The sequence below is a fragment of the Macaca fascicularis genome, chromosome 13 (assembly GCF_037993035.2).
Source record: "Macaca fascicularis isolate 582-1 chromosome 13, T2T-MFA8v1.1".
NCBI classification, from domain to species: Eukaryota; Metazoa; Chordata; class Mammalia; order Primates; family Cercopithecidae; genus Macaca; species Macaca fascicularis.
Window position 1 is genome coordinate 13,922,999 of NC_088387.1, and position 27,849 is coordinate 13,950,847.

A 27,849-nucleotide genomic window follows, 5' to 3' on the forward strand; every position below is an offset into this window, starting at 1 on the left:
AGGGCCGGGGTCCGGAAGGGGAGGGGGTGGGTGGGGACAGCTGGGGGACAGCCTAGATAAGGCTTTCAATACTGGGTAGCAGCGTCTACACAGGCGGAGATCCCTGCATCTCACTTCCCGCAGGGCTGACCAGTGGCCAGAGGTGGGACTGGCCAGGCTCGGCCCAACCAAGTCTGGGAGCAAAGGACACTGAGTGAGGGATCCCCGGGGCCACCCTCACTGGCCTGTGGCTCTCCTGACACCACGAGAGAGGTCCAGGAGCTGACCTTGGGTCCTAATGGGGGACACCTTCCTGGCTGCAGGCTGGCAGGGTGGTGTGGTGGTCAGTGTACTGGGCTCTGCGTGTCCGCCTCTACCTGCTGTGTGACGGTGGGCCAGACACCTAACCTCTCTGGGCCTCTATTTCTTCAATGGCGAACAGGGACACTAGCAGCTCCCACATCTGGGCACAGTGGCCTGAAGGTTAAAGGCAAGGGTGGCACGAGACCTACAGCAAGAACTCTGAGCAGGGAGAGCAGGGAGCTGCCCAGAGTTCAATCACCATCTCCCCTCTGGCCGCCGAGGAAACCGAGGCTTATGGTGACCTGGCCCAGGTCTGTTGGACTCACGGTCCTTCTCATCCCCAAGATCAGAGGGCTGCCACTAGGGAAGGAGCTGGCCCCTAGACACAGCCCAGGAAGCACACAGGGAAGGATGCCATGGGGACTTCGGTATGTTTTTGCAAAAAAACACAAAAAAACATTTATTGCTATTTGAACCCTGCTTTTATGCTTCCATTACCCAGAAAATGAGCTACGGGAGACACCAGGAGAGGCAGGAGATCATCCTCCTTGCACAAAACCCACTCCCTCGGATACTGTCCTCAGCGAGGGTGGCTGGAGGCCAACCAGGGGGCCCACCCGCAGAGTAGCAGAGGAGGTAGGTTGACCCTGTGGACGCTGAGCTCTGTGGCGAAGGTCCTGGCCTTCTGGTAGAAGAAGAGCCACTTCTCGCAGTCCAGGAGGAAGCTGTGGGAGATGGTGGCTGGCCGCGTGTAGATCTTCAGCTGTGCCTTCTTGTTGCCCAGGTCCACGGCGGCTGCCAGTGCCAGCTGGTAGTACCCGGCTGCATCAAACGGGTCCTGAAGGGGACAGGTCATGGTCAGCAAAAGGGGGACTCGGAACCCGTCTTCCCAGAGGCCGTTCCTGTCTCCAGGTCATTCCACATGTCCATCCGATGCTGGCTCGCCCCAGGAGCCCCGAAGCCTGTGACACTGCTGTGGTCTCAGCTGCAGGAGGTGGGGATGACCCTGACACCCCTGGAAGCCTTCCTGACTGTCCCTACGCCCCACTCACCCCAAGCCTCCTGCCCCAGCGCCACCCTCTCTGCAGGCAGTGGCTGCTTTCCCCATGGGCTGAGGTCAGGGCAGATCCTGCCTGCTCTGAGAGTTCCATGCAGGACCCGTGGCTCCAAGCCACAGCAGGGGCACGGTGTTGAGTGACCCAGGCTCCCCTCTGGCCCCTGTCCATGCTGACCATTTCCAGGCCCTCCACGGGCCAGGCCAGGTACAAAACCATCTCACAGGTGTCCTCTCTGGCAATGTTCCCTGAAATATTCACGGAGCGTGACTCCCCAGACATCCACTCCCATTGTCAATGCGTCTTTGGCTCAAACTCACCATCCCTGGGTTGGGATGCCGCCTCCCAGACCTCCTCCTTCACCCTCCCATCCCCCACCCGGCTTCTCCCCAGGCACCTCCTCCACATGGCGGTCACCCAAGGGACCTAAGACCCATGCCTGGCCTGTCCCTCTTTACCATCTCAAGATGGCTCCCAGGGCCAATGACAAAGTCCAAGATGCAGCAGTCCATTCCCTCACTGCCCCGCCCCACACACGGAGCAGGGTCTTGAGAAGGCCCCGAGTCACCGCCACTGCTCATCCAATGCCCCCTGGCCCAGCCGAACACTGGACTCTGTGCTGGGTGCATGGTTGAGCCTAACGTCCTTGCTTCCGGTCTGAGGGACCTGGGAGTGAACACTGACCACACAGGGTGGCCCGGGCTGTGGCAGAGGGAAGCCCAGGAGGCCCCAGACTCAGCCGGGGGTGGAAGGCAAAGGCTTCCTGAAGGGGTGGGGGCTTCCCAACTAAACAGGAAGGAGCCAGGCAATACATATGTCTCTGCGTGTGCCTTTGCATGTGAATGTGCGTGTTTGTGTTCCTGTGCGTGCATGTCCCTGTGTGTGTGCATGTCTGTGTGTGCGCGCCTGTGTGTGCGCGCCTGTGTGTGCGTGTGCGTGTGCCTGTGTGCATTTGCGTGTGAATTTCCATGTGCCTGTAGTGTGTGCTGCAGCTAGGGAGTGACAGCGTGAGCCAGTGAACACTTAATACACCCTATTCCAGGGCTCACTCTCATGTGTAGACTACAGGGGACCCCATTTTAGAGGCAATTGGCAAAGATGCTCATTTACCCCTGCTTCTCTGCCAGCCTTCCAGGTCCCATCCAGCCTGGCTTTTTCTCCCACTCCTCTGGGCCCTGGGTCCAGAGCCTCCTAAACAAGAAAGAGTGTGTAGCCTTGGAAAGACAGCCGCCCTTGGGGAATTCCAAGGGGGCCTCCCTCTGGGAAGCTGGCCTGTGCTGACAGCATAGTCACGATGAGGCCCAGAGGGCTGCGCATGGGAAGGACGACTGTGCATGGGAAGGAGGACTGCGCATGGGAAGGAGGGCTGCGCATGGGAAGGAGGACTGTGCATGGGAAGGAGGACTGTGCATGGGAAGGAGGGCTGTGCACGGGAAGGAGGACTGTGCATGGGAAGGAGGACTGTGCATGGGAAGGAGGACTGTGCACGGGAAGGAGGACTGTGCATGGGAAGGAGGGCTGTGCATGGGAAGGAGGACTGTGCATGGGAAGGAGGACTGTGCATGGGAAGGAGGACTGTGCATGGGAAGGAGGGCTGTGCATGGGAAGGAGGACTGTGCATGGGAAGGAGGGTTGTGCATGGGAAGGAGGGTTGTGCATGGGAGGGAGGACTGTGCATGGGAAGGAGGGCTGTGCATGGGAAGGAGGACTGTGCATGGGAAGGAGGGTTGTGCATGGGAAGGAGGGTTGTGCATGGGAGGGAGGACTGTGCATGGGAAGGAGGGCTGTGCATGGGAAGGAGGACTGTGCATGGGAAGGAGGACTGTGCATGGGAAGGAGGACTGTGCATGGGAAGGAGGGCTGTGCATGGGAAGGAGGGCTGTGCATGGGAAGGAGGACTGTGCATGGGAAGGAGGACTGTGCATGGGAAGGAGGGCTGTACATGGGAAGGAGGTGAAGGAGGCCTCTGTCCCTCGACCCCAACCGTGGACTTTGGCCTCTCAGGTACTACTTGGCGCTTTCCTTTCTCCTGGACGGGCGGAGTGGGCGGCAGGCTTGACCAAGAGAGATAAAGGCCTCTTCTGGGAGGTCCGTCCCCCTGGGTCCCAGGCGAGCCCCTGAGCGGTGAGCAGCGTCCCCCTGGGCCTGATACTTGGCACCTCCCTGTCTGGCTGGGACTTGGGAGGCCACAGAAACCACGTCTGACCACCAGGTGTCGCCAGTACTGGGCGGGGGCCTCCCGGGCAGCCCCAGGCCTGCGGTGGGGTATACGGGGCAGGGTCTTAGGGCTGCCCCAGCTCCTCATGTTGTTCTAAGGCCCCCAAGATCTCGGTCCCTGGACTGGAGTGCCCTGGCCCCTCAGCCCGTAAGGAGCACTGACACGAGGCTGGTGTGATGCTAAGGAGGGGCGGTGCCTGCTGGGCAGATGGGTGGAGACACCACAGGTCTCAGTCTGCCAATCTCAGCTCTCCACCCCTACAGGGCTGGGGGCAGAGGGAGCACAGCACCTCCCCTCGAGACACACCCGACCTAACAAGGCCTCAGCCTGGCTGGCTGGGGCCCCGCCCCACTGCACCTGCCCTGAGCTGGGGTTTCCCTATCTGTGAACCCAATGGTAAGACACTGGTCCCACCCCACCCTTCCTGGGTGATGTGAAGATTCAAGGTGTCTCGGGACTCCAGGAAGGAGTTGCTCAGTGCAGGCTGGCACCCTGGGCAGGCTTCCTAGAGGAGGCGCCAGGATTTGGGTTGGATCTTGCAACGTGGATTCAATGTGAGGATGATGCCGTCCTCTGAAATGTCACTCTCCCGACCCTGTTTTCTTTGTTAAATGCACCTTGACACTTGACTGTCAAGACTCAGCTTTGGTGTCACCTCCTCCAGGAGGGCCCCCTGACTACAATCCCCCTTCTTTACCCAGAGGCCACCATTGCCCACTCATGTGGCAGCCTCCCTGGCTGAGACTGAGTTGAGGGTGGGGCCTGGCCATCTGGGGAGCTGGGTTTTACCTGCTAACCTTGCCGGCTCCTCCAGCTGGGTGTAGAGCTCGAGGGAGGCCACTGGGCCATTCCTAAGAAAGGCTGGAACCCAGGCCTCTGGGGTCCGGGTGGAGATCCCACTCCAAGGGGGCCAGGAACACCCCGAGCCCTGCTCCTCCCCACCCACCTTCAGGTCGTAGAAGATGATGTCACCGAGCACCAGGTACACCTTCACGTAGTAGAGGGTCTCCTAGTCGAACTCCAGCGGCGAGTTGCAGAGCTAAACGGCCTTGAGGTAGAAGTGCTCCGCCAGCTTGCCATGGTCCAGCCGGTGGTGCAGGGCGGCCAGCCGGTGGTAGGCCACGTGTTCGTTCAGCCGGTCCCCTGGGGTGCAGGCCAAAGGGGCAGGTGTGAGGATGTGGCTCCCTGGGGCAGGGAGGGCACAAGCCCCTCAGGAGCAGGTATACAGATCCCAGGCAGCACACCTGACTTGTCTCCAGGCACCTGTGGTCACCCGGGCAGCTCTGGCCATTCCCTTCCAGGTTCCCAGACTCACTTTCCCATCTGCAAAGCAGAACTAATAAGGCCTGCCCCTGTCTACTGAGAGGCTTTGGCAAAGTCGGACTTGGATGGCCCAGTTCTGTGCCTACACATAGCCACCTGCCTTTGCTCACTGGTTTAACCAGGGGAGCCCAAAAGCCATGCAGTGCAGGTGCTCCCGGGCTCCCCGGCTCCAGGCAACCCACAGACGTGACATCCGACTCCTCCTGGATCAGAGCTCATGATCAGAGCCCCCTACCTTGGGGAGTCAGCTGCATACCTACTGTGTACTGGGCCACGGGGCACAAGGCGCTGAAGCATGTGGCCTGCCTAGGGTTCCCTGTCTCTGGAGGAGGACAGACGACCCTGGCACAGCACCAGGGGATGCACGGCCTTAAGGGGCAGACTGCTGGAAGGGGAACTGGGATTTTATCAGCCAGAGAACCGTGTGGTTGATGAGGGTGGGAAGGGCACAAGAGAAAGGGAATGTGCCACTCAGTCTGGCACATACAGGGACCAACGAGATGCCTGGCATGTCTGGAAGGCAGAGGGCACACTGGACGGCCCTTGTGGTCAGCAGCGGGAACAGGCAGAGGAAGTAGAGCTCAGTCAGGCAGGGAGCTCTGCACTGCGTGAGAGACCTCGGGCTGTGCCCCACAGCCGGACGGGGAAGCCAGTTGCGCAGATCTGCCTGCCTGGACAGGAGACCAGGAAAATCCAGCAGCTGTTTCAGCTCCTGGCCTGCAGACCTGGAGGCTGGGCTCTGGCAAAGTGTGGGTCCTGGCAGGGCGGGGGCTCAGGGGACTTACCCAGAGTGATCCTGAGTGCTAGGGCCATGTAAGCAAACTCCAAGTCCTCCTGGGGCTCCTCCAGTGTGGCCAGCAGTGACACCAGCTTGTTGCACAGCTGTAGCTGCAGCTCCACCTTGCGGTTGCCCGTAGTCACTGCCGGGGCAGAGCCCGGTCCTACCACACAGGCAGGTGGGGTCAGGTTTCCCGCAGCACCCACCTTGCCCAGCGCCCTCCTCAGAGCTCAAACACGTGCTTCGAGCTTCCCACACCCCAGCTACCCCTGCACCTCGACACAGCTCTGTGCTCTGGGATAACACACAGTTCAGACATCCAAGTTGGGGGCTGAAGAGTCACCTGAGGCCCATCCAGCTACACCCGATAGCCGCAGACCAGCCTCTCCCACCTGGGCACCGGAGGTCTGACTGGGGGGAGCCAGCACTCCTCTCTGCTCTAAAAACACCACATTCATCTGTGCCCAGGGCTGAGCCACACCGTGAGCTCAGAGGAAGGGAGAAGCCGTCCCACTTCGGGATGCGTGCAGACCTGGGCCTCCCACTGATATGCTGTGTGTCCTTTGACATGTCCCTGTGCCTCTCTGAGCCTCAGTTTCCTCATCTGGAAGATGGGGACAGGACTTCCCACTCATGGTTGCTTGAGGTCATCAGGTACAAGGGTAGAGCCATTATCACGTCCAGGCCCCGAGAGTTTGTCCCAGGCAGGGGCATGGTCAATATCATTCCCGGTCAGACCACTTGGAAACTCATCATGTGCATGGGTGGCCCTGCCTCCATTTGGGAGGCCTCTACCCTGCCACACCTGTGCCTCAGCCCTCCAGCTTCCCCACTGAGGCCCACCCACATCAGCCCACAGGCCAGCTCACCCAGTAGAAGGACATGCCTTCCTCCCGCTCCCAGGCCCCATTGAAGAAGATGTCTCCAGCTGCCTCAAACAGCTCCAGCCCCAGGTTGGGGTCGCCTGTGTACAGGTCCACATTCTGAGCCACCTGAGAGGAGACAGAAGATCCCTCAAGACCCACACCTGGCGAGGTGGCTATGCGCATCTTTGCCAGGCTCCTTCCTCTCACACAGTACAGGTACACTTGAGCATTTTTCAGAACCTATGCATGAGGGCTGCCCCCACCACTGGCATGAGGACAATGAACTGATGCTCCTGAGTGCTAGGAAGTGACTGAGCAGCTGCAGCCCACAGGCCCGACACCTGTGAATCCTACCACCAGGGCTAGCCCTAGCCCACTCCCCCTGCACTCAAACCAGTCTCCGTGGCTCCCAGATTGCTGGGAGCCCAGCCCCTGGCTCCTTTCTGCGTTGCCACATCAGCAGTGTTTGTGGGTGGGCCTGGTCCCCTCTTGGCCATAAGCTCTTCATCCCTCTCCTCAGCTCAAGGAGATATACAGCAGGTGCTCAATAATGAAAGCTTCATCAGTCTCGTGGGCTTCACAATTTGTTCCAGATCACACTGTGTTTGGGAAAGCCTCTGAAAACAGCCACTATGATAGATTCATTTTGTAAGTAGATGTGCCACATGTCGCTTGGAGCAAGTTCTTCTGTGTGTTAATTGAGTGGTCACATTATTTGAGCATGTGCTGTATACCAGCAGGTGCTGTGCACTGTGAGGGGCCGCGCCTCTGCCCTCAGGGAGAAGATGCTGGCCACCGGGGGAGGATGTGAGGGAACCAGTTGGAGGAAGGGAAAAGGCACACAACAGGTGCTCAGCAGTGGCTTACGAATGAGTGGGTGGACGGATGAATGGATGAGATGTAGACACATGGATGGATGAATGGGTGTGTGGATAGATTAATGCTTGGATGGATGGATGGATGGATGGATGGGTGGGTGGAATGATGTGTGTATGTATGTATGTATGCGTGGATAGACAATGTATGGATGGGTGGAGGGTAGATGATGTATGTACATGTGGATGGATAGATGGTGGATAGACGAATGTATGGATAAACAAATGGAGAGATAGATGAATGCAGGGATGGATTAATAGGTAGATTGGTGGGTAGATGGATGAATGATGGATGGATGAATGGACGAACAGCTGGATGGATGGGTGAAAGGATGGATGATGGATGGATGGAAGGATGAACAGGTGAATGGATGGATGATGGAAGGATGAATGGACGGATGGATGGATGAACAGATGAATGGATGGATAGACGGGTGAATGGATGGATAAATGGATGGATGAATGAACAGATGGATGGATGATGGATGGATGGATGGAAGCATGAACAGATGAATGGATGGATGATGGAAGGATGGATGGATGGATGGATAGATGGATGAACGATGGATGGATGGAAGGATGAACAGGAGGTGAGTGGATGGATGATGGAAGGATGGATGGATGGATGATGGAAGGATGAATGGATGGATGGATGTACACATGAAAAAGTGAATGGATGGATACACGGGTGAATGGATGGATGATAAAAGGATGGATGAATGATGGATGGATGAATGGACACTGGGATGGATGATGGATGAATGGTTGGATAAATGGATGGATGGATAAATGGACGGATGGATCGATGGAAGGATGAATAGATGAATGGATGAATGAGGGAAGGATGAACAGGAGGTGAGTAGATGGATGAGGGAAGGATGGATGGATGATAGATTGATGGATATATGGACGAATGGATAAATGGATGGATGAATGATGGATGGATGAATGATGGATGGATGGAAGGACAAACAGGTGAATGGATGGATGATGGAAGGATGGATGGATGAAAGGATGGACGGACGAACAGGTGGATGGATGGTTGCTGAATGGATGAACAATAAAAGAATGGATGAATGATGGATGGATGAGTGGATGATGGATGGATGAATGGAAGGATGAACAGGTGAATGGATGGATGATGGATGGGTGGATGGATGGATGGAAGGATGAGCAGGCGAGTGGATAGATGATGGAAGGATGGATGGTGGAAGGATGGATGATGGAAGAATGAACAGGTAAATGGATGGATGAGGGAAGGATGGATGGAAGATGGATGGAGGGATGGATGAACAGGTGAATGGATAGATAATGAAAGGATGGATGGATGGAAGGATGAGCAGGTGAGTAGATAGATGATGAAAGGATGAATGGATGGAAGAATGAAGAGGTGAATGGATGGATGATGGAAGGATGGATGGAGGCATGGATGAACAGGTGAATGGATGAATGAACAGGTGAATGAATGGATGGATGGACAGGTGAATGAATGGATGATAAAAAGATGAATGATGAATGAATAAATGGACAGGTGAATGGATGGACAGGTGAATGGATGGATCATGGATGGATGGAAGATGGTTGGATGGATAGAAGGATGAACAGCTGAATGGATGGATAATGGAAGGATGGATGAAAGGATGGATGGATGGACAAACAGGTGAATGGATAGATGAACAAGTGAACAGATTAATGAATGACAGATGAACAGTTGGATCAATGACAGAAAGATAGATGGAAGGATGGATGGATGGACGAACAGGTGAATAGCTGGATAAAAAGATGGATAGATGATGGATGGATGCATGATGGATGCGTGGTAAGACGAACAGGTGAATGGATGGATGATGGAAGGATGGATGGATGGATGGATGGAAGGACCCACAGGTGTATGGGAAGATGATGGAAGAATGGATGGATGGATAGTTGGTGGATGGATGGAAGGATGAACAGGTAAACAGATAGATGATGGAAGGATGAATGGATGGATAGACAGGTGAATAGATGGATGATAAAAGGATGGATGAATGATGGATGGATGAAAGGACAGATGGATGGATGATGGATGGATGGAAGGATGAACAGGTAAATAGATGATGGAAGGATGAGTGGATGGGTGGATGGACAGAGAGCGAACAGCACAGGGGCCCTCCTGCATCCCTTGCCACTCACCTGGATGTACAGGTCTACCAGCTAGCTCTGCCGCAGGAGGTAATAGATCTTCCCTGCTTGCAGCCAGGCATGCGCCTCCTTCTCTTCTGGAGGTCAATGAAAATTCCCAGACTTCGTTTGGTGTAGTCCAGAGCAGATTTGTAGGCCCTGGAATCACTGGAATCAGACACAGGTGTCAGAACAAGGGCTCTCATCCTCCTGGAACCAGTCTGCCTCCTCCCGTGGGTCTGGTGACAGATGAATCTGGCATGTGGTGACTGGGAACGGCCCTCTTGTGTGTGCAGTGTTCTGCCCTTCCCAGGCTGCTGGGAGGGCCAGGGTGAACACACACGGCATGGAAAAGATGAAGGACATCCTTCTGAGGGAATCGAGCATCATGCTGCCCTGTGGCAGGAGGAGTGTGCTAGTCCATCTCCCCTGCCTCCCAGACATGGCCTGTGTCTTCTCCAGACGCACCAGGAGCCGTTAGTGTTCAGAGGCTATCTAGGCCGATGGTTCTCAAGGTGTGCAGGCATCACAGTCACCCGGAGGACTGTCCTTATAGCTTGCTGGCCCTGCCCCCAGAGCTTCCGGCTCCACAGGCCTGGGGCAGGCCCTAGAACTCCCACTTGCCACAAGCTCCTAGGTGACATGGATGCTGCTCTGCTGGTCCAGGGACTACACTTTGAGAAGCATGGCTCTAGCACACTGGCCCATTTTCCTTCTGTGAACCTGAGGCCAAGACTGGAGCCAGTCTCCCGGGTCCCCATGGAATCTGGCCCCTTCCCTGCTCTCTCAGTAAGTCCAACACTTGAGGGGCTGTGACTGCAGCAATGTCACCAGGCCCTGTGGGTGGGGTGGCCAGGGCCATGGTTACCCCACCAGGTCAGCATGCTCGGGGGAAGCCCAGTGGGCCACATATGGGACGTGAGACCTTGAAACCCTGCCCCAGGGAAGCAGGTGACACAATTGGCTCTGTCTTCTGTGGGAGAGAAGCCACAGGTGGCTGCTGTGGTCACACTTAAGGGGACAGATGAAGGCCAGGAGTGAAGACTCGGGGCAGGCAGAGGTCAGATGACAAAGGCCACCATAGTAGGAAGAACAGCCCAGTGTGCATGTACTGTCTCTGCTGGGGTTGAGATGACCTTTGACCCAACAAGGGAGACTCAAGCTGGGACTCACAAGCCAGCAGCAGCCCTGGGACGACCCCAGACCCACCAGCTCAAAGCATCTGATGCCAAGGAACCAAATGATCCAAAGGAAAGGGGCTGAGGAGGCCCTGGGCCAGCTTCCCTGTGCCCCCCTCCCAGCCCCCCCAACCCCCTTGCCCCCCTCCACACCCCCACCACTGCAAAGCCAGCCCTCACCGCTCGGTGCCCAGGGACCGGTAGAGCTGACTGGTGGTCTCCAGGAGCTGCCCCCTCCAGCACCTTGTCGGCCACCTTGCGGGCAAGGGAGAGCTGGAACTCGTGGTAGATGACACACTGGGTCTCGCTGGGCATGACGACACTGTAGAAGTAGCACAGCCGCTGGACGGCCCGCAGCTGGCCTGGGCAGAAGACAAAATGGAAGACGTCAGCCTCCCAGCATCGAAGCGAGGCTGGCTGGGTTCGGAGACCCCTGCTCTGTGCTTGTCTCTTTCACACCTCTGTGAACCTGGGCCCCATAGGCGGGGAGCCTGGGCTCAGACAGGCCATGCACCTGTGCAAGGGCAGGCGCCGAGCACACCGTGACATGGGCACAGCTTGGTGCACATGCTCATGGTACAGGCTGGCCTTCTTTACAACTCCCAGGGCCAAGGTCCTGGCCAGGCTCGGCCCCTGCACCAGGCCATCTATTTCTGCTTCACAAAGCCCCTCTGGCCAGGACCAGGGCCGTCTTCAGCCTGAGATGATGAGACCAGGGGCACAAGTAGCCCCTGTCACAGATGGAACCCTGAGAGAGCAAAGCCAAGCGTCATGTCTGCCACACATGGCATCATGTTGGGGGAATGGGGTTCAAAGCCGGCCCCTGGCATTTCCACACATGCTTCTCTCATGCAACCACGCTCCAAACCCACAGGCTCGCTGGCCTCTCCCAAAGCCAGGGCGCTGGGAACGGTGGAAACCTTCTGATATTCTAGTGTCAGAAACATTCCGAACATTAACACTGGAAACCAGGTACGCCGAATGGACATCTGTCACACACGCCCCCCAACAACAGCTGAATACACAGTCCTCTTGAGCGCCCATGGGACATTCCCCATGACAGACCATGTGCCAGGCCACAAAATGAGCCTCGGTGAAGGGAGAAGGACCGAGACCAAAGCAGAGGTGTTCTTCAGCTGTACTGGCACGAAACTGGAAATCGACAGTGAAGGAAACGTGGGAAATTCAAAAATATGTGGAAACTACATACTCCTAAACAACCAGTGAGTCAAAGAAGAGACCATCAGGGAAACTGAAAATTAATTTGAAAAGAATACAAACAAATGCACAGCCCGGGCCAGCACGGTGGCTCACGCCTCTCATCCCAGCACTGTGGGAGGCCGAGGCGGGAGGATCGCTTGAGTCCAGGAGTTTGAGATCAGCCTGGGAAACATGGTGAAACTCTGTCTCTATAAAAAAAATACAAAAATTAGCCGGGTGTGGTGGTGCACAACTGTAATTCCAGCTACTCAGGAGGCTGAGGCATGAAAATGACTTGAACCTGGGTAGAAGTTGCAGTGAGCCAAGATTGCACCACTGCAACCCAGCCTGGGCAATAGAGCAAAACTTTAAAAAGAAAAAAAATAGCACAGTGTATCAAAAACACCAAGATGTAGCTAAGGCAGTGCTGAAAGGGAAATTTATAACTGTAAATGTCTACATTCAAAGAAAGAAGAAAAATCTCAAATCAAAAGCCTAACTTTCCACCTTGAGAAACTAGAAAATGAACTAAACCCAAAGTGAATAAAAGGAAGAAAATAATAAACGTGAGAGTGGAAATGGGAAGTAAAAATACAGAGAATGGAAAAACAAAAGAGATCATCAACAGAACCAAAAGTGGGTTTTTTGAAAATAATAACAAAATTGACAAATCTTTCACCAGACTGACCAAGAAAACAAAGATGGGGCACAAACGACTAAAATCAGAGACTGAGCACCATGACTCACGCCTGTCATCCCAGCACTTTGTGAGACCGAGGGGGAAGGATCGCTGAGGCCAGCATTCCAGACCCCCCTGGGAGAACATGATAAGACCCCATCTCTAATAAAAATAAATAAACAATTACAAACCCAAGTTTCTAAAATCAGAAATGAAAGAGGAAACATTATTGCCGACCTGACAGAAATAAAAGGATTCCATAAAAACACTACGAACAATTGTACACCAAGAAACCAGACCATCTAGACACAACAGCCAAACTCTTAGAAGGACACAAACTACCGAAAGTGACTCAAAAATGACCCCAAGGAAGCATGTGGGGTGTCAGCCCCGCCCTCGGTCTCCTCGACCGTTCAGCGCAGGGTGGGGAGACAGGGAAGCATGATCCCCGTTCCCTGGCCTGCATTTCCAAGTCTGAATCCCCCAGCACCCAGGGGAGGGCCTCGTAGGAGGAGGTGCCACAGGCTATTGTGCCAGGAGCCACCGGAGGCTGCAGCGGGGGCTGGGGCGCTGGGTTCCTGGAGGGTCTCCTTCCAGTCACAGAATGCCCCTGGGGAAGAAGCCTGGGTCTGAACCCCCCAACCCTCCTTGGGCAGATGTGTGGGACCGGGGCCCCTTCACACGGTCCTTTCCAAAATCTCATCCCTCCTAGGGCCAAGAGTGGGTGCCAGGCCTGTGCTGGGAAATGAGCACATTCAGATTTGGGCACAGCCCCTGGAGCTCTGGTCCAGGCCACAGGAGGCACCTCTGAGTAGTCTCACTATGCCATGACAAAGCGCTGCAAGGCAGAGGGGAGTCAACAGTATCCCTTGTCTCAGCCATTTCCCTGCACTCAACTTCCTCATCTATTCTCTGCGGCCTACATTTCGGACAGCCCTGCCCACCTACTGTCCGTTCACTGCTCGGTCTGCACTGACTGTTCGATAGCACTCCATGGCTCCCCAGTGCTCTTGGGGAAAAGGCCAAGCCACAGCCTGAGGCCCCAGACCCTGCTTAGCTCTCCAGAAGAGCTTCTCACTATCCAGCACCCAGCCCACCTACTCCCAACTCTGCACCTCCCTGCATAAGCCCTGCTCACTCACCCCCACTCACACCCCACTCATCCCCGCTCCCACTCCCGTTCACTCACTCCCACTCACACCCCACTCATCCCCACTCACAATCCCACTCACTCACCCCCACTCACACCCCACTCATCCCCACTCACACTCCCGCTCACTCACCACCACTCAAACCCCACCCATCCTCGCTGACTCACCCCCACTCTCTCACCCCTGGGCCTTCACACAGGCTACACCACCAGCCCCTCATCCACACCTATTACTTGACTAAATCCTCTCAACCCTCTGGTCCCAGACTAAAGAGGCTTCCCTCATCCGGGGCCAAGTGCTGCCCCGCCATCACGCCACTCACCCTTTTGTGGCTTCTCTGGCCTGAAGCTCACATTCCCACGCTCAGCACCTCCCTCCCGAGGACCCCACAAGCCCCATTTGTGGGTGTGGCCTGGCACACTCAGCACAAGCTGCTTTTGCGTGAACTGCTCTGTGGCTTTGGGCAATCACCCGCCCCGTGTCCTCTGTGAAGTGGGATGACCGGTACACAGGGCTGCCGAGATTCCAAGCAAACACAGGCACAAGAACTGGCGTTCAGGGCCTGGCTCATGGAGGGGCCCCAAGTCCCAGCTCAGCACAACATGCCTTGATCCCAGGGTTATGTCTAGGGATTCCCAGCATGCAGGACTTTCCATGCTCAAGGCAGGATGGTCCCTGGGCAAACCAGGAAGAACTGGCTGCTTCAGTAGGGCACAGAGGGCCTGGCCCTGCATGGGAACGGCCTGTCTCCAGGGCGTTTGCCAACATCTGCTGCTGGCCATGACTCAGCACTTTCGATGGTGGAAAAACCACCACTTGTTTCCGAATCACAAACCCTAGGTGTGCCATGACCCAAGTGGTCCCAGAAGGCGCACAGGAGGAACTGGGGCACTCACTCTCCACGTGGTCCATCTCCACGGCAACCAGAAGGGCCCACTCGTAGTAGCCCTTGCACTGCTGGGCCGGGCCCTGGTGGGTGAAGAGGTAGCCCAGGAGTATGTGGGTGAAGTCCCGGCCACACTCCCCACGGGGAAGCCTCGAGAACAGACGTACAGCCTCCAGGAGGTAGTGCTGGGCCAGCCTGCTGGCACCCGCGTGCAGGCACAAGGTGCCAAAGTTGGCCAGCAACACTGCCTGGTTCCTCCGCTGGCCCAGGTCCCAAGCCACCCATAGGGCGTGGTAGTAGCCCTCGGCTGCCTGCCTCGTCCGTCCCGTCCTCTTCAGAGCCACGGCCACCAATGTTGGCAATCACACCCTCCTGGTCCTCGCTGACTACCACTGCATCCTGGACAGACTGCAGGATGTTCAGGGCCACCAGGCTCTGCCCATGAAGCACATGCAGCCAGGCCAGGGCCACCAGGGGGTCCACGATGGCACGGACTCCGGCAACAGCACTGGTTTCCACCGACTGTGTCATGAAGGTGATGGCTGGGCCATGGTAGCCATGGTGGCTGTACGGCTGGGCCAGGCTGGCGTGGAGAAGGCCGCGCAGTGCCTGGCCTGTGCCTGGGGTTAGGGAGGCCAGCGCTCGCCTGAGGTAGTGGGAAGTCTGGGTGGGGAGGCTGTGGGGCTGGAGGGCGTTCTGGAGCACCAGGTTCACGTTCCTCAGCGAACCAGCCAGCGAGTCCTGTGTCCTCAATGAGGCCACCTTGACACAGGTCAGCACCAAGTGGGGCAGGCACTCGCGGCTGTAGATGTCAGCCAGGAGTAGGCAGCAGTCTGAGAGCCACGCAGCGTCTGGGGCTCCCGAGTCCCTGTGCAAAAACAACAGCTGCTCTAGGAAGGGCAGGGCCTCCTCAGGCTGCTTGAGGTGCACGTGGTGCCTGGCCAGCAGGAAGCAGGCCCGGGCCTAGGCCTGCTGGCTCTGGCCACCCACCGCCCACTGCAGCACCAGCTGCAGGAGCTCCCCGTCTGCCTCGGTGCTGAAGATGTGGCCGGGCGTCCCCAGGAGCAGGGCCATGGCTTTGGGAACCACCTGTGTACACTTCTCCTGGTTCTGCTTCCAGTAAATGCTGGCCAGGTTGGCGTACACAGCCACCACCAGGAATAGGTCCCCAAAGCTGCCCTCCAGGACCCCCAGTGTTTCCTCCAAGTACACCCGGGCCTGGGACAGCTTGAGCTTCCTGCTGCACAGCCGCCCCAGGAGGAAGCAGAACCTGGCCAGGGCCATGAGGAGGCCACCTTTCTTGGCCGCCCCTGGGGCCTGTGCCAGGCGCCCAGTCAGCTCCTCCTCGTCGCTAAAGCTGCTGAACATGCTGCTCAGCCATGGCAGCGCCACGTTGTACAGGCCACAGAAGCTGGCCTTGAATCCAGAGGTGTTCAGGAACAGCAGCAGTGATCTCAGGGCCTCTGGATCCTCCCAGTTGTCCTCAGCTTCCAAGCAGAAGGAGGGCTCCTCGGGGTCCTGCAAGCTCACGTTGCTGGATGCTACACAGAGACCCCAGGACGCTGGCTCCTGGGGGCAGCCTGGGCAGGTCTTGCATTGTTCCAGAACATTCTTCACCTTCGGCAGGGTCTCCTGTGGCTCCAGGCCCAGGCAAGGTGGAGGTATTTCTGCAAGTCACAAAAACACCTAGACAGATTAGAGTCCAACAGTGAGTCCTTGGTCCACTTGGGGCAGGATCCCCGCATCCCCGTCCTCTGTGTCCCTGGCGCAGCTTGCCATGAGCCCTTGAGAATTATGCGCAAGGCAAACCCGGGGTCTGGAGCACGTACGAACTCCGGGGACACACAGAACACGCAGGCCCGTGGCCCGACTCTCCTACAAAATCACCCTTCTGTCCTGCTTTGTCGCCACCTCACAGCATGATTTTAGGAGACTATGTCAGCTCAGTGATCCCTCAGAGATGCCTTTCCCTTTAGAAAGAATCAAAGCCTTCTAACTGGACCCATGTATATGCAGCACAACAACTACAAATTTAACTTTTGTCAGCATATTGGGGCCCCCCGGTGGGGTACAGGAATCCATGAAATCCTCAACAGCCAATCAGAGCTATGGATCAGCTCAAAAGCTGCTATGCAAAATTGGTAAAGCCACCGACGGCACAGGACAGGGGTGTTGTACCCATGTACCCAGCTCCGTGCAGGGAAACGGACCATCCCTGCAGGAAGGATGGGAAAACTTCCAGGCCCCTGTGGCCACTTTCACCTTGGATGGTCTGAAAACCTGAAGCCCACAGTTCCTAAAGGGTTAACAAAGGCCAGACTGCTCCAGCAGCCCACTGGTGTCTGCTGGCTTTGGTGGATTCCTAGCCAAAGCCCCCTCCCAGAGGTGAGCAAACAAGCGCATTTCCTGTTGGAACACCTGGGATGAAAGGAGGCATTACTGGGAAGGAAAAAACTAGATTTAAACAGACTCTCTGTTTCAAGCTCACATGTAAAAACTATTTTCAATACAAACTGTCTCCTTATTCATCTGTAAAGCCTTGGAATTAAATAAATAAATAAATATGATTTAGAGGCAAATGTGACTTGACTACACTAGATGAGCTAAGAAATCTCCCCCACCCGGCAGAGGCACACAGCCCCTCCCAGCCACTACCCTGGCCTCCGGGGCAGCTGGAGAGCCACGTGCCTTTGCTCCAGAGACTTTGGCAGAGAGTGGAACCACCCCCTCCCCGAGGCAAACCTACAACAGCCTTCCCTTCCCCACTGGCTTCCCGGGCCTCCTCTGGGACCTTGTGCCTGCATCCCAAATGTACTGGGATGGATCCCATTCCCAGGGAACTTCCAAGGGCCCTTGGTGCATCCACATCACCAGGCTGTCCACATGCGGGCCCTGTGTGAGGGGAAGCGACAGAGTCGCACAGGGGAGACGGGAGGGCCTCCCTGAATCAGCCCCTCAGGAAGGAGCAGACCCTTCAGGGACCTCAGTCGAGGCCCCTGCAACCTAAGGCTCTGAATTCTGCTCCCCGCTGAGGGCTGTGTGGCCTCCCATCTCTGAGGCAGAGCACAGGGCAAGCTGCAGCTTCTCCAGGTCATGAAAAAGGAACCCACAGCTACGTGTGGGCCCCAGCAGTGGAAAGGATGCCCCACCTCGGTCGGGGACCAGGCGCTGGTCAGCATGTTCATTGGAAGAAGTGTGGGACCCCACAGCCTCCAGTGCCAGAGTAGACGGGAGGTTCAGGCCCACCTCAGGCGACGTCCCCCAAGCCCCCAGCCCGCACCACAGAGGGGTGACTGTCGCATCCAATGCCCACTGTACTCAGCTCTGTCCCCTCCCCCGGCATTACCCCAAGGCCCAACTCATAACCAGAGGAAGCCTGAGCCACTGGCAAAACCCACCTTGTTCCTGTGGCTGTTCGGTCTCAGCTTCCTCTACTGAGTCTGGCAAGGGAGAAAAGAGAAGCAATGAACACCCCCAGCCAGCACCTCTGCTCCCATGTCAGGTTGAGCTGGTGTCGGTGTTGCAGGGTGAGAGCATTGCAGGGTGCAAGGGTTGAAAGTCATATCATCCTCTTCCCTCCTGGATCATGGGAACAACATCACTGGGGGGTGTACACTTTCTGCGATATTGGGAGTAACATCGTCTTCTGTGCCTTGGAATATTAAGGACAATATCACGGGGGGGCGTGTACATCTTCTGCAATATTGGGAATAATATTATCCCCTCTCCCCATGCATACTAGGAAAGATATCAGAGTGGGTGTTCACCTCCTGCGATATGGGGATTAATACCATCTTCTCCCCTTCTGGATATCAGGAAGAGTATCACACGGGGGTGTACGGTGTCTGCGATACTGGGAGTAATATCATCCTCTCAGCCTTGGAATATTAAGAAGAATATCACAGGGTGGATGTACACCCCCTACCATATTGGGAGTAATATCAGCCTCTCCTCTCCATGGATATTATGAACAATATCCCAGGCTGGATGTACGCCTCCTGCTCTATGGGGAGTCATATCCCTTCCAGGATACTCATAACAATATCACAGGGCGGGTGAACACAGCCTGCAATACTGGAACTATTATCATCCTCTCCCCATCCGGATACTGGGAACCATATCACAGAAGAGCTGTACCCTCCCTGCGATATTGGGAGTAATATCATGTGCTTCTTCCATGAATATTAGGAGCAATGTCACCGGGTGGCTGTCCATTCATTGCTATGTTGGGAGTCATGTCATACTCTACCCCCTGGATATTAGGATCAGTATCACAGGGTGAGTGTACACCTACTGTGATATTAAAACTAAGATCATGTTCTCTGTCCCTGGTTATTAGGAACAACACCACAGGTAGGTGTACACCCCCTGCAGTATTAGGAGCAATAATATGATTAATTAGTAAACATCAATGATCGATTTTAATAATTATCAGGCTGATCTCGAACTCTTGACCTCAGGTGATCTGCCTACCTCAGCCACCCAAAGTGCTGTAATTACAGGCGTGAGCCACCGCGACCAGCCAACACTTCTTGACATCTCTTTTTGGACCTCAAATTTAGCATGCCAAAACACACTTTTGATTCCCCCTGCTATAACCCACTCCTCCCATAGTCTTCCCGATCCCAATAACAGCATCTCTAGTCTTCCAGTTACTCAGGCCAAAATCCTTGACATCATCCTGAAAACTTCTTTTTCTCTCTCTTGTCATCCAACCCATTTAAACTCTCCTTTCAAAATATATGCCAGACCTAACCACTTCTCACCTTCCTCATCATTTCCAACCAGGTCCAGCCCTCATCATAGCACTTTGAGTTACTGCAAAAGCCTCCCAATCGCCAGGCACAGTGGCTCATGCCTGTAATCCCAAGCACTTTGGTAGGCCAAGGCAGGTGGATCATCAGAGGTCAGGAGCTCAAGACCAGCCTGGCCAACATGGTGAAACCCCTCTACTAAAAATACAAAACATTAACCAAGCATGGTGATGGGTGCCTGTACTCCCAGCTATTCGGGAGGCTGAAGCAGGAGAATCACTTGAACTCAGAAGACAGAGTTTACAGTGAGCCGAGATCGTGCCGTTGCACTCCAGCCTGGGTGACAAGAGCAAAACTCCATCTCAGGAGGTTAAAAAAAAAAAAAAAAGCCTCCCAACCCACCTCTCTCCTTCCACCTTTCACCCTGCCCTGCATTCTACCTTCCTCTCTAAAACATTTCAGAAGAGAAAAAAATTATATCCACAGAGAGAGAAAGTACAAATGGGGTGAAATGTTTGGGGAATCTGAGGGAAGAGTATATGGGAATTCTCCATACTATTTTTGCAACTTTTCCATAAGTCTGGATTATTTCGAATTGAAGAATTAAACAAAGAAAAAAAAAAAAAACACTATCTCCCTTTGTGAATCCATCCTGTCTTTCCCCTGGCAACTTAAGGACGCTCTCAACTAACACATCTATTTTTTCATGAACACTAAAAGAAATGTTGCCTAGCTTTGACTTTCTGTGCTTGGCAGTAGAAGTGTGTGTGTGTGTGTGTGTGTTTCATATATATGTGTGTGTGCATATATATGTGTGGGTTGTATGTACATATAGAGAGGGAGAAATATATATGTGTGTATATATATAAATATATATTGTATATTTACAACGGTAATGTGTGTATATATATAAATATATGTGTGTGTGTAGATATATATAATACATACCCCATAGCCTGTCCTTAAGCAGTTCTAAACTTAGTCGGAAAAATACATACCTAAGCAGAGAATTTCAATTTAATATGATGAATATTTTGATAGAGGGATGTGTTGCTATGGAACACGTTGCTAAGACACAAAACCTCCTAGATGGGACAATGAATGAACGAAGTTTTCCACCTATAGGCACCCCCTCTGATATCCCCTCAAACCTTTATAGTTATATGCATTTGCTTCCCCCAGGACCCTCGTTTCATAACGGTTAGTCCTAGAGCCTAGCAAGTTCCTACTACAGCTGGCAAACATATGCCATTCAAGAAACAGTGGCGGAGTGAATGACGAGTTAAGAACCACTTGTCAGCCAGTGCTCAGTAATACAACATGCACTGGTATGCAAATTATATTTTTGTTGAAAGCAACAGCAGGATCACAAATTATCTTTCCAGAGAAAGCAAACCTCAAAAGCTTCTTTACCCTACTAAAGCACGTTCTAAGAAGCTCCCCTTATATAAAAGAAAACCTCCTCATTCGTTATCAATGGCATGTAAACCTAATAAGCCTCCGCCTCTGATGACATCTCTTCCATCCCCAGGGCTAGATAAAGGAGGTTCCGGAAACCCTGGTAGTTGTGAAGGTGGCTCCCAGCTCTGACAGTCTTGAACCCTGCGGGCGCGGAGGTCACACAGTAGAAGAACAACCGAGGCAAGCATCATCAGGCTTCCAGTATGTTTGAACCAGAGACGGCAAATAGGCTGCAGCCAACTGAAAACACCAGAGATTCATGGTGGCCACCTGAGGGGTTGTGCTCTTAAAAAAATAATAATAAAATAAAAATTAAAAAATTAAAAAAGGAAGAGGTCAAGAATCCATCAGGTCTGACTGAGACGTGTATCAGTGACTAACACCCCGTATGGCAAAAGTACTGTGGTGCGCTTTGGGTACTCACAGCTGCAGCAGTATTCAAAGGCGTGTGTTTCCCTAAGACTAAGCCACGGGAATACCCCCAGCAACACTGCCAGGAGAAACGTCTCCCATGGATTTGGTAGAAACACAGTTGTCTTTAACAAATTAACACTGAATAAATCCTGACTTATTAGAGCCTGTGAGAATGGCATTCTCAATGATAACAGTTATCACTACAATCTCCAAACATCTGCGATCCTGCAGGGAGGAGCTGTGACAGTGCAGGCCAAGTGTCCAGAATGCTTCCCAGACTGCCTGTTAAAGAATAAAAGAAATGAAACCCCCTGTAAGAATGTCTTCCCTCACATTTAGCCAGTTGTTCCTTTGTGTGCATCTCTGTGCTAACATGGCCATTCTTCCCCACAGCCTGAAGTCATATGCTAAAATCAATGAGACTCACATGAAGCCAGAAACGTGCAGATGCGAGGAAACCACCACAAAGGAAATGGGCTGGAGAGTGTGGCCAGGAGGATGGTACTTCCTAGGAAGCAATTACTTCATCTCTGCCCATGAAGCAGGCAGCTGTCATTGTCCCCTAGGCCCACGCCAGCCACTCGAAGTAGGTTCTAACCAAACTACCTCCAACAAGCAATGTAAATACACCACAAAATTGGCTTCTGAAAGGACACCTTGCAACCAACAAGAAACTGTAAGCACAACTTTGACAAACTGTGCAACTAAAAACCTTGGAAAGGGATAAACACTGCCACATTTTGACTCAAATACTGTTACGTGGTAGCACTGCGATAATTCACTGAAACAAAAGAATGAATGAGGAATACGTTTATATAGGAATCAGAGGAAGCATGACTAATAATTTAAAGAAATAGGTCAAGAAACTGCTACGTTCAAATGCTACCGTGAGACACTGTCTGGGCCTTAGGCAAATTCACTTCTCTTGGTCCTGTTTCTAGGTTCATCAAAACCCAGCTTTGGACTAGGGAATCTATTGCTTCCCAAAGCCTTCCTTCTGTGATTCCAGCCCAGATTTTAGGACTGCTCTCCCACTTGGTATATGAAAGCACTTTCGATGTAGAACAGCAAGAGTACATTTCTGTGTTGAATGTGGTTTGGGACCTACTCTATGAGGAAGAATATCATCATGTAACTTTAAGCATGATGCCAAGGCACACTCTAGATAAGGATAACACATAAGATGTGGCCATACACCTGTGCGTGCCTGGCAGGGAGATGGAGAAGTCTCATTTAATGAAGCCGGGGTGCCTGTTGCACCTGAACATCCTCAGTCCATGTCAAGTTCACAACGTCCTTCTGACATCAAACCACAGGTTTCACATACTTTTCCATGCTTTCTACCCAAGATTAAAATATGCAGAGCACCGTGATAAAGACGCCTTCATTCCCAGCATGTTGGCTCTCATTCCGTAGAATTACATACTTTCGGTGCAAAATGGTGACCAGGTTGCAGCGGCAAGCAAGACTGGGCTCCGTGGGAACAGCAGGCCCTGCAGGAGCCACCACTCCTGTCTCCACAGTCTGATGCAGCTGCAGAGAAGCTGTGGCTGAGGCCATTCACTTTGTGAGAGAACCGCACAGGAGGGAAAAGGTAGGGAAGGTCGGGAAGAGGGCAATGTCATGCTTCTGAGCCCAAGCCAAGCCATCGCATCCCCTGTGACTTGCACTTATATGCCTAGATGGCCTGAAGTAACTGAAGAATCACAAAAGAAGTGCAAATGCCCTGTCCCACCTTAACTGATGACATTCCACCACAAAATAAGTGAAAATGACCGGTCCTTTCCTTAAGCGATTATATTATCTTGTGAAATTCCTTTTCCTGGCTCATCCTGGCTCAAAAAGCTCCCACACTGAGCACCTTGTGACCCCCACTCCTGCCCACCAAAGAACAACCCCCCTTTGACTGTAATTTTCCTTTACCTACCCAAAACCTATAAAACGGCCCCACCCTTATTTCCCTTCGCTGACTCTCTTTTTTGGACTCAGCCCGCCTGCACCCAGGTGACTAAAAAGGTTTATTGCTCACACAAAGCCTGTTTGGTGGGCTCTTCACACGGACGCGCATGACAGGTAGGTGCAGAGCCAGGGAATTACCTGTGATGAGAACAGAAAGGAATGCGTCTCCCTGTACACACACTCGGATTTTATGACAATGTGCGCAGGGGGCTGAACTGGATGCCTGAGAACATTCCTCCAAGTTCTTTTGCTGATTTTCTAAATATTGGTGTAAAATCTGAACTCAGACAAAATTTTTTAAAATCGCTTCAATCAACATCTTTGTCTAGTGCTCAGCATCATACCTACGTGATCATCTAGAAAAGCAACTTCTCTTCTAAGGCTCACAGCCTCCTATTAATTCTCAGGGATTTTACAAGGGAATGCACCTCTCATTCGCATCAAGAACTGTGGGGAAAAGAAAGAGAGATCAGCCTGTTACTGTGTCTATATAGAAAGAAGTAGACATAAGAGACTCCATTTTGTTCTGTATTTGAGATACTGTTAATCTGTGACCCTACCCCCAACCTTGTCCTTGCAAGAGACATGTGCTGCGGTGACTCAAGGTTTAATGGATTTTGGGCTGTGCAGGATGTGTCTTTGTTAAACAAGTGCCTGAAGGCAGCTTGCTGGTTAAAAGTCATCACCATTCTCTTAATTTCAACTACCCAGGGACACCTACACGGCCAAACGTCGCAGGGACCTCTGCCTAGGAAAGCTAGGTATTGTCCAAGGTTTCTCCCCATGTGATAGACTGAAACAATAATGCTAAAAGGTTTATGGAGATGTTTGCATATGCATCTCAAGGCACAGCATTTTCCTTTAAACTTATTCATGTCACAGAGATTTTTGTTCATATGTCTTACTGCCGATTTCCTCCCTACAATGATCCTATTGTCCTGCCACTCCCTTATCTTTAAGATGGTAAAGATAATTATCAATAAATACTAAGGGAACTCAGAGACCAGTGCCGGCGTGGGTCCTCTGTAAGCTGAGCGCCGGTCCCCTGGGCCCCCACTTTTCTTTCTCTATACTTTGTCTCTGTGTCTTATTTCTTTTCTCAAGTCTCTTGTTCCACCTAACGAGAAACACCCACAGGTGTGGAGGGGCAGGCCACCCCTTCAAAGAACACACACAACTACCGTTAAAGAAATGCTTAATTTACTTACATAATTTTTTAAACACCCAGATTTGAAATACAACAGAGAAGACCACTTTTTGATAGCTCTGCTTTCCAACTGCGAACTGCGGGTGGAGAAAATGACCTGCCATGATTTCTAACCAGTCAACAACCTGTCTTCCCTGGCTGCAGTAGGAGCAATCTTTCTGAGCTCAGGATGAAAAAGAACCCAGCTGATTAGGGGACAGACAATCATCAGTTCTCAGCGGGCTTCCCGGGTCCCAAATCCCCATGTGATACGTGGAAGTAAAAAGCTATCAATGACCAAGCATCAGAACGCTTATCCCACCTCGCCATCTGCTTCTCCTGCCATGCAAATTTAAAAATAATAAGCCTGCTATTAGAGAACAGAGTTGGTGCTGCATCTGTCTTCCTAAAATTACAGATAATTACCAGCCCACAATGGCTTCTAATCAGATTTGAGTAGTCCCTTAGACAGGAAGCTAAATTGCCTCAGCCCTAAACTGAGAAGAAAACAGAAACTGGACCGCTTTAGGTTCGATTTTTTCCCCCTTGTTCTAAAGTTGCTGTTCCCGAATCTCCTTCTACTGTCTTGTTTATAAAATGTATAAGAAACAAGGAAATTCAAAGACATGATAGAAATGGCCACTTTTTCTAGGTACAAACTTTGTGAACGTTATTTTCAGCTGCTGGGCTTTTTCTCCACAAATTGTGAGCCTGGAGTACATTTTCTCCCTCGTGGTTACACATTCAGAGTCAGGGAATGTGACTTTAGCAGTAAAGAGGGGAGTGCAGTGAGAAGTGATTGGGCACTGAGAAGGGCAGACAGGGACTCTACCTCGGTGGCCTACAGCATTCCTGGGCCTCCGACTTTACTTTTCCATCTGTACAAGGGATCTAAAGGCCAGTGATTCCAGGCCACGACAGCTCTTCATACACACATACACAAATATCACACGCCTGTGTGAAAAGCTGTGACACTTGGCTGATTTTCTGAAGAAGTTATCTTGTATCATTTCTACTCAAGTACTCCACCTCCTTCCAGACAAGTATCTGAGGATGATGGGCTATCCCACAGCCATGTGTGTAACCTCTCCTGCTTACGATCCCTGTTCACATAGCGTTTTCCAAAAGCATTTGGTGGGAAGTGACAGAAGAAAGAAGAATAAGGTTCTTTCAGCCCATTCATTCATTCATTCATTCATTCAACAAATATTGACTAACTATCTACGTGCCAATCACTGGTGATATAACAGGGAACATACATTTTTGTAGGTAGAGACAGACAACCAAAAAGTATGTTAAAGAGTGATCAATACTGTAGAGGAAAATACACCAGGAAACAGGAAAGAAGAATACCCCTAGCCACCCTACACTGGGGTGACGCTAGCGTTACAAAATGGAAACAGCGGCCGGGCGCCGTGGCTCACACCTGTACTCTCAGCTCTTTGGGAGACTGAGGCAGGCAGATCACCTGAGTTCAGGAGTTCAAGATCAGCTTGACCAAAACGGTGAAACCCTGTCTCTACTAAAAACATAAAAATTAGCTGGACGTGGTGGCACATGCCTGTAATCTCAGTTACTCAGGAAGCTGAGGCACAAGAATCACTTGAACCTGGGAGGCAGAGGTTGGAGTGAGCTGAGATCATGCCACTGCACTCCAGCCTGGGTGACAGAGCAAGGATCTGTCTCAAAAAATGTAAAAATTAAAAAAAAATGTAAACAGAGAATAAGATACCAAAAGAAAGAACATGAACGATTAGTTGTAACAAAAGCCTTTGTAAGCTGTTACTTTCCTTCCTGGATCCTTGTCCCTTACAAACAGAAAAAAAAGGCGGATAGGGGGTAGCATCAAAATGATGTTTTAAGATGGCTTCGGGTTTCAGATGTCTGACAGCCATACTCATGTACTTCAAGGAAAAAGCTCTAGCTCTAGAAGCCATCTGGGCAATGGTTTAATGTCTTTTTTTTTTTTTTTTTTTTTTTTTTCCCAGAGAGTTTTAAAATACAGGAAAACGTGTGTGTTTATTTGGCTGCTCTGTGCCCAAACACGTGCAAACTGTGCTAACAGGTTTCTCCAAGTTTTGCTGAATTTGCCAGCTTGCCATAAACAGGCTTCCATGTCTTAATTGTCTATAAATAACACAAACACACAAAAATGCAAATCAAGACAAACTGTCCCTTCAACTGCTGCTGCCATGATGACAGCAAGCGACAATTGGCCAAATCAATATGCGGAGACTGAAGCTGTCGGGCAGAGAGCACAGGGTCCACGGCTTTTCCCATAGCATTTAAAGAAACAAGTGGAAACGGCTCTCCACACAGGACAGACACGTCCTTTGTTCTTTGAATCAATACTGCCAATGCCCAAAATACTTTCTCCATCACACTATCTATATGGAATTCACGTTCCTTCCAATGCCATGAGTAACATCAGTGATAGACTATGTTGAGCCATAATGACCCATTAGCATTCATTTTCCTCTAAAATGTTGAAATAATAACACTGAGTGTGGGCTCACGAGGTGCCAGGCTCTGAGTTTGATCTCGTTTAGTTCTCATTGAAATCCTGGCCGGGCGCGGTGGCTCAAGCCTGTAATCCCAGCACTTTGGGAGGCCGAGACGGGCGGATCACGAGGTCAGGAGATCGAGACCATCCTGGTTAACATGGTGAAACCCCGTCTCTACTAAAAAATACAAAAAACTAGCCGGCCGAGGTGGCGGACGCCTGTAGTCCCAGCTACTCGGGGGGCGGAGGCAGGAGAATGGCGTGAACCCGGGAGGCGGAGTTTGCAGTGAGCTGAGATCCGGCCACTGCACTCCAGCCTGGGTGACAGCGCGAGACTCCGTCTCAAAAAAAAAAAAAAAAAAAAAAAAAAAAAAAAAAAAAAAAAAAAAAAGAAATCCTGCAAGATCAGTACCATATTCTCTCATTTTTCATAGATGAGGAAACTGAGGCATAGAAAGGCTAAGTAAGTTGTCCATGGTCACAGGTGATTTAGGAAGTTTTCTTCAAACTTTCAAAAGTTAACTACTGCCACTATTACACATGGGTTTTTGTTTGCTTTTGTTTGTTTTGAGACAAGGTCTTGCTCTGACCAGGCTGGAGTGCAGTGGCATGATGATGGTTCACTGCAGCCTCGACTTCCCGGGCTCAAGTGATTCTCACACCTCAGCCTCTCCAGTAGCTGGGATTACAGGCATGAGCCACCACACCTGGCTAATTTTTTAATTTTTATTTTTTGTAGGGATGGGCTTTCACCATGTTGCCCAGACTGGTTCCAAACTCTGGGCTCAAGAGATCCTCCCAGGTCGGCCTCCCAAAGTGCTGGGATTACAGGTGTAAGCCACTGGGCACAGCCCTACACATGTGACTTATACAAAGTCAGAGCAGTGAGCAGGAAGAGAACAGAGAGTTCAGCGAGTCTCC

The 27,849-nt window shown here is 52.3% G+C and overlaps 1 pseudogene; it reads right to left on the reverse strand.

Annotated features, from left to right (window-relative positions):
- Nucleotides 1-741: 741 nt before the first annotated feature.
- On the reverse strand, nucleotides 742-26,705 carry LOC135966721 (SH3 domain and tetratricopeptide repeat-containing protein 1-like; annotated as a pseudogene).
- Nucleotides 26,706-27,849: the final 1,144 nt, after the last annotated feature.